The sequence below is a fragment of the Hoplias malabaricus genome, chromosome 3 (genome assembly GCF_029633855.1).
Source record: "Hoplias malabaricus isolate fHopMal1 chromosome 3, fHopMal1.hap1, whole genome shotgun sequence".
NCBI classification, from domain to species: domain Eukaryota; kingdom Metazoa; phylum Chordata; class Actinopteri; order Characiformes; family Erythrinidae; genus Hoplias; species Hoplias malabaricus.
Window position 1 is genome coordinate 46,328,408 of NC_089802.1, and position 7,122 is coordinate 46,335,529.

The window sequence follows — 7,122 nt, forward strand, 5'->3', positions numbered from 1 at the left end:
CCTTTATGGAATACGCATATGTTTACAAACACATAATACATGTGTGCCTGTGCACAGAGCCCCTGACGTCTAAGGGGTTTGAGACTTTTATTTTAACAGCGGAGAGTCGCTCAACATAGCACCCAGTGACATCTAAGGGTTTGGGACTTTTATTTTAACTGCTGAGAGCCTCTAAAGAACAGGCCATAGCTCAGACGGACCAATGAAGTGAAAGTAGTGCTTTAAACCCGCCCACCTTTCCCCATCAAAATAATGAACCGTATATTCGCTTAGGAGACAGAAACGAAAAACCAAAAACATGGACTGAGTTCTCTGACAAAGTCTTTGTCTTTGTGTGTTGAAATTGAAAATGAATAAACGAGCAATTTTTTGGTTTCCCTCATTCTACATTCAGTCTAAGAATCAAATTAATAAGATGTACACGAATCGAGGAGTATTCAGGGTCCGTGTGCCTTTCGTTAATTGGTTATTCATTTCTAATCCTGCAATATAAAAATGGATAACGACCCATTTTTCTATTTTGTGTGTTATCAACAGTACCAGAGAATGAAGATTTGATTAGTTTTTTCTTTTATTCCAACGTATCAAAACACAAATACAGGTAATATTAGAGTCGGATATATTTAAGTTCACTATACATTTATATTATGTTTCGCATTTTTTCGTATTTTGTATTTAGTTTCATTATGTTGTAGAAAACGGTCTGTTTTCCTTAAATCAGTGATATTTGTATCATTCAAAATAGGGAAATGGGTAGTTCTCTGTTTTTCTATTACAGGATTAGAAATGGAAAACCAATTAACGAAAGGTATACAGACCATCCAGCATCAGGGAATTTTGTGTGGCAGTGGGAATGGGCTCTGTCTGTCATCGTCATAAACCACACCCAAATACTGCCTGTTCAGCACTGAAGAAACTACACTATGTATCTTTTGATGTAAGGTAGGAAATTCATTTCACATAAAGTCAGGGTCACGTCCCCTTGTCTTTATTTTGAGACCGAGAGGTACAAGCTGATCAAGAAGCTTGCTACATGGTGAAATTTAGAACTGATTCAGATGCTCTGGTGTTGCCCCACACCTTTTGACCGTGTTAAAGGCCACACTGTGTGTTTGATGGGAATTTCTCCACAGGCAATCTTAAATATTCCATAACCATAAATGCACTCCCTTGACTCTGGTACTTTAGAGCAAGTGGTGCATTCATCCTGAAAGAGATAATATCCTCTAGCATCTCTCTCTCTCTCTCTCTCTCTCTCTCTCCCTCTCTCTCTCTCTCAATCATATCATGGACTTCCTCTTCACTTAATGAAATGTCCCCTTGCTTCCAGAGCCACACACACTCACTCTGTCTCTCTTTTACACACACACACACACACACACACATACATGAAGCATCCACTCTTCTCTATGGTAACCACTCTATTGTTGTCTAATGAATGGTTCTTTGTTTCTAATTGCATTAGCCAGTGGCTTATTGAAGTTTCCCTCCATAAGTCAGTGTGGAGAATGCTATAATGCCTGAGCACGGTGCTGGTCAAGTCTGGATAACATTAGTGTCAATGCGAGGGGAAATATGCTGCTAATTTAACTGCAGGCTAATCAGAGAGCTATGAGAAAAGTTATTATAAGGCAATATGGCTTTTAGAGCCAGAGGATGAAGTAGTTGGCTTTATTTGTGTTGTGCCACAGATGAGATTAGACAGAATTATGTTGCAGAACTAGTTGGGATACGTGTCTGTTGGAGGTTTGCAGTCTAGTGAAGTATGAACAGAAATTTTGTTTACTGTATTCTGGTTCAGACAGAGTTGAGCTAACATCAGAGTCATGATCATGCAAAGTTCATTAAGGCTATAGCCAGAATGGGTCTTAATTTTGTTGGGCTACATCTGTGTTGAGTCTTATATTCAGATTTCACCATAAATTTACCTGCCGTTCAGTTGTCAGGTATAGACCAAATAAGTTTATGGCTATCATCCATGTCATACAGAAGTGTCATGGCATACAGTCAGGATTGGACAGAATTTACTGGGGCTACAGTTTAGTTTGTTTACCATCTTGCTGCTATAGGTAGCTAGACCTTTCAAGCATCACTGTTAAACATATTTCATTCATTCATTTACTCATTCATTCATTTATATACCTGTATATTTATCCATCTGTTTATTCATCTGTCAGTTTTCCCTGCCTGGGTGTCATTTGATTGAATTGGATGAACCATTCCGAGTGGGAGGAAGAGGAGGAGGAGGAAGAATGTGGTATTAGGAGATGCAGAAGGAGTCAGACTTTTTGAAAATGTGCTTGTGCTGGGGGCAGAGGTATGTGCACAGATGAGTGTGTCTCACTTCCATGTCATTAGTTTTGGCGGGTAATGGCAGCCTCAGCTGTCAATCATCCATAAGTGGCACATGTTGAATTAGCTGTGTGTGTTTGTGTGGGTGTGTGTGTGTGTGTGTTTGTGTGTTTGTGTAAGAGAGAAAGCGAGAATTCAGAATTCTCCTAAAGCACTTAAGCACTGCCTCAGACTGAACTGTCTCATATTAAAGGTGCTGTTTTGCTGTCTAATGGGTGCCGTTTCCAGCTTCAATGCTTTTTGCCAAAGGCCCAAAACAATCGGTACCCCTACTCCAGTCAGTCTGGAGAAGGAAAAGTTTTGCTACTGTGATTAAACAAGGCCTAGAACTCTTACAGTTTGCTCAAGGAATATGATGAATGGCAATGAATATACAGACTGAGGAGCTGAAGTACATTGGCTGTCAGAAAGGATTGCTCAAGTTTGCTAATGCTCAGGCCTTGATGACCAACTCATTCTCCATACCACTCACACCTCCACTTTCTGACAATTACATGTTTCATAGGCTGAATATTTTGTCTCCACACATTCCCCCCGAAGCCTGAGAGGGGAAAGTGAATGGCACATTGTGAAACTTTTTTCTACAGTGTCTACAAGCTGCATTCCACTGGTTAATGCCAATAAAGTGAAAAAGATGATCCATGATATGAACCCTAAAAATGTACAAAGTAACAAGTAAAAAACCCTAACCTTTTTATGCTGATCTGAGGTCAGATTTGTGCTTTCCTTGCAATAGTTTTTGATATTATATGGCTTTGAATTTGCTCTCTCTCTCTCTCTCTCTCTCTCTCTCTCTCTCTCTCTCTCTCTCCATCTCTTCTCTCCATCTGTTGTCTGAAGGAGAGGTGGAGGAGTAATGCAGCCATGAGAACATGATAGCAGAGCTGATATCACTGAAGAGAGGCCGGTGTGTGTGTGTGGGCTGCGGGTGTTGAAGGGTCCGCCGACTGCAAAGGCAATTCCAATTTGTCGGTGAGCATTGTAGCGGTGTGGAGTGTGTATGTGTGTGAGTGTGCAGCCTATGTGTGCGTGTATGTGTGTGTGAGAGAGTTAATGAGGCGAGTATGTGAGCTCTTACTCATCCTGCCAGCACTGGCCGATCGCTCTCTGATTACTATAATGAAACGGTCAGGGGATTATTAACCAAACCGCCACAACACACTCTCTCTCTCTCTCTCTCTCTCTCTCTCTCTCTCTCTCTCTCTCTCTCTCACACACACACACACACACACACACACACACACACACACACTACAAGAAAAAAAGAAGGATCGCACCCACATGTTGTCACTGAGTCATTTTGGCCATTTGTCTGCTATTTGTTGATAGTGAGGGAGAGAGAGAGATAGTGAGAGAGCAAGCTTTTCTAGAAGATATCGCTGCCAAAACAACTGCCTTCTCGGTGAAATGCCACAAGAGTGCGTGGCCTCGAGCCACCACGGTGTATGACTTTCATTAAACTCAGATAGAAGAAAGAGACAACGAAAAGGATGGCCCAAAATAAGACCAGGGGTATACGAGCTCCACTGATAGAACAATAGGTCAAGTAGAAATGCTGTTATACCTCTGTGCCGTGCTGTAATGTAGCTTTCTGCAAAAGACAAAGCACCAGAGCAAAGCTCGTTTAGTCTATGCAGAATGCGTTATGTTCATTGACAAATACAAATGAGCAGATGTGTGAGCCGTGCACAGCTGAATCCTGCCATCCCAGCTCAACTGTAGCAACCAAAACATGCAGAGCATGCATTATACAAACTCCTCGCTGACTTGGGTTGGGAGTGTACTTAGTTCCCTATCAAGAAAGAACCCATTCCTTTTATATAACATAAAGAGACAGTTCACACAGTCATAAAAAGTTTCTGCTTTATCCCATGTAATCAGTCTACCAAGACACATCTGGTCTCCAAATCTGTAAATTGGCACATTGATGCTGGTTTGCTGAAATGTGATTTCCACTGTCGCATTTTAGTCAGCAATATTGGTGAACAAATTCTTTCCAGGGCGAATGCATCTAGTTTTTGAAATTTCCAGATTGAGGTATTGGTGACGTTTTTACCATAGGGCTGCCATTTTGGCTGCAGTGACCTGAAGGTGTAGGGCTTTGTATAGCAGTATGGAGGAATCTCTAATTGTATCTTTGTGTGGTTTGAGTTGTCAATCTTTCAACACAAACTGCAAATGTTTCTTCAGATCATGTTTCAATAAAATTTTCACAGCCCATAGAGCTGTACGTTTATTTTTAAATAGCCAGGGGAAATCTCTTGATCAGTGTGTTAGAGTAACAGAGACTGTTCCTTCTGAGTTACAGAGCTCATGCTGACACTAGAGCTAACTGGTGCAGATGTAGATAATGGTGATTAATGGAGTAACCCCTCATTTTGTGAGTTGGTGAAGTATAATGGCCAAAACCAGTGACTTAACAAAGCACACCAGGGTTCAATTCTCTGAGCAAGGCTCTCAACACTGCTATTTCCTAATGCTGTGATGTAATTAAAAAAATTTTTTCCAGAAAGCATATCATCTAAAGTTTTCAATGTTTTTGTTTCTGTAAGTTTTTATAGTAGTCCAGCTCTGTCAGTCTCAGCAGATGTAACAACACGGCATTGGCAACACACTTATATTAATGCAGACGTGTGAAAAAATTCTAAATTTAATCGTACACTATTGGTTATCTGTTTGTATTGCAGTGTTAAGCCATTGTATATGGCAAATCATTATGAGACTATAGCTACACGCCTCAATAGTCCACAACAGCGATAAGCGAAAGAGCAAAAAATATTGTAAGCAAAGAATGAGTTTGTTTTCATTGTGCCGATATTTGTAGGCTGATATGAACAGCAGAAGACTGTTGTGTGGGCAGTCTAGCCTGATGCAAGTATTTTTCCACCAAACTATCTCCTATAATGAGCATGGCATGTAATTAAACCTTTGATTAGGAGTCGTTCTTAAGCACCTTATAGGAAATGAACTACAATCCATCCTCAGTGGCAGTTTTCAGGTGGAGATACACTTCTGTTCAACTACTCTGCCTTCTAATGTTAAAGGCGCCAGACCTGCTCTTCTGATCTTCGGAGTCTGTGGACGGAAGAGTATTGGGACAAAGACTGCGCAATAAAACACAAAAATACACGCTTCAAAATAAAGGTTTTGTGAAAGAGTGAATGTGAAGAACCTTTTAAAGGTTAAAAAACTTCACCTAATGTAAAGATGATTTAATTTTAAACATTATTAGCAAAAATAGCTCTTTATGGAACCAAAAGTGGTTCGTCTATGGCATTCCTCACAGAACATTTTGTAGCATTTTTAAGAGCATGTATTAAATCTCACATTATAATCTTTTCATTCTTGGCTTGATACTCATTTGTTATTCCTAAGACTCAACCAGTAAATTATATTAATTATTCCATGACTGTTATGAAATTAGTATATGATAAAATGGGCAATAGTGCAACCATCAGTTAAGGTATGGTGTTTCTTTTACCTAGTGATAGAAAACCTAGTAGTGCAAATAAAACTCCGAATCCAGATGCTGATCCATTGTCCCACCATTCTGGGGGAAAGCTTTAATGTGTTATAGCTAAGTCTTTCAGCGTATCTTTACAACATATTAAAAGACTTGTAGAAGAACATTACATTCTCCTGAATGTATGAATACATATATAAAATGAACAAAAGCTTAAACTATGGGGGTAGGAATTCCCTGTTTTTTTGTAAAACAGATGCCTAGCTTATGTAGGGCAATCTTAGCATAGCTGGCAATGCTGGAATTTGAACCTGCAGTGCTAAGCAGTGATCTACATGAAAGCACCCTTGGGTAAAAAGTCATTATGATTATAGCTCAATAACGTAAAGCATTCATGCCTATGCTGCGGTGAAACATATTTTTTAGATTAAAGCCTTAAATTGGGTGTTTACAATAAATAAAATGGCAGAATAAATGAGCATATTCCTTGCTGCTTAACACCCAGTTGTGTGTTGGTTGTGTCCCTGCCACACAGCTTCACAATCTTGCACTACTGTGTTCAATCCCTGCCTGTCTTTGAAGAGTTTGGTGTGTTCTGTCTGTGTCTGTGTACTCCTAATTTTCCTCACACAATCCAAAAACACTTTCTTGTATGTGGAGGTAAACTGGCTGTGATATTGTGATGCTATGTACAGAAGCGAGTGTGTGAGTGGCTGGGTGAGTAAGTATTACTGTCCACAGGTGTGAGAGCGTGAGTGACTGGGCGAATGTGTAATACACTGTGATGGACTGGTTCCTTGTCCTGGGTGTGTGATTCACGGTAGGTTTTGGACTAACCTCAACCATGATGAGGATGAAGTGATTAAATAAAATGAATAAATTAAGCAATAATATGCAAATAATGTGAGATATTGGCACTAGGGTGCTCTTGTCATAGGCCGAAGATCAGTACACCATTTAACCTTGGTTCTCTTGTACAAGCCCGTACATGTTCACACCAGATTTGTTGGAAAATATGGCTGCATTATTCAGAGCTGCTTTCTGTCTAAATATAAATCTAATAAACGAATCAAGTCAGTAAAATGTCATGGTTTAACCATTATTTACAGTGGATTCAGATCGTAGTGATATATATCATACACTAAACGATGCCAAGTTCTCTCTGTTTAAGTTAAAAGTGAGTATTTTGGAGTATCGCTCCAGAGCCGTGCTGCTGAGCTGGTGAATAAAAGCAGTGGAGAAAAAAAGACGTTCCTTGACTCAAGTTAAACACAATCACAGAAACCACATAGACATAGCAAGTTACT

The 7,122-nt window shown here is 39.8% G+C and overlaps 1 long non-coding RNA gene across 1 annotated transcript; it reads left to right on the forward strand.

The window, feature by feature from the left end:
• The first annotated feature begins 847 nt into the window (after positions 1-847).
• LOC136691239 (uncharacterized) lies at positions 848-3,308 on the forward strand. Its single transcript, XR_010801863.1, has 3 exons — positions 848-942; positions 2,178-2,317; positions 3,193-3,308. It is a non-coding gene; the product is annotated as an uncharacterized lncRNA (long non-coding RNA).
• Positions 3,309-7,122: the final 3,814 nt, after the last annotated feature.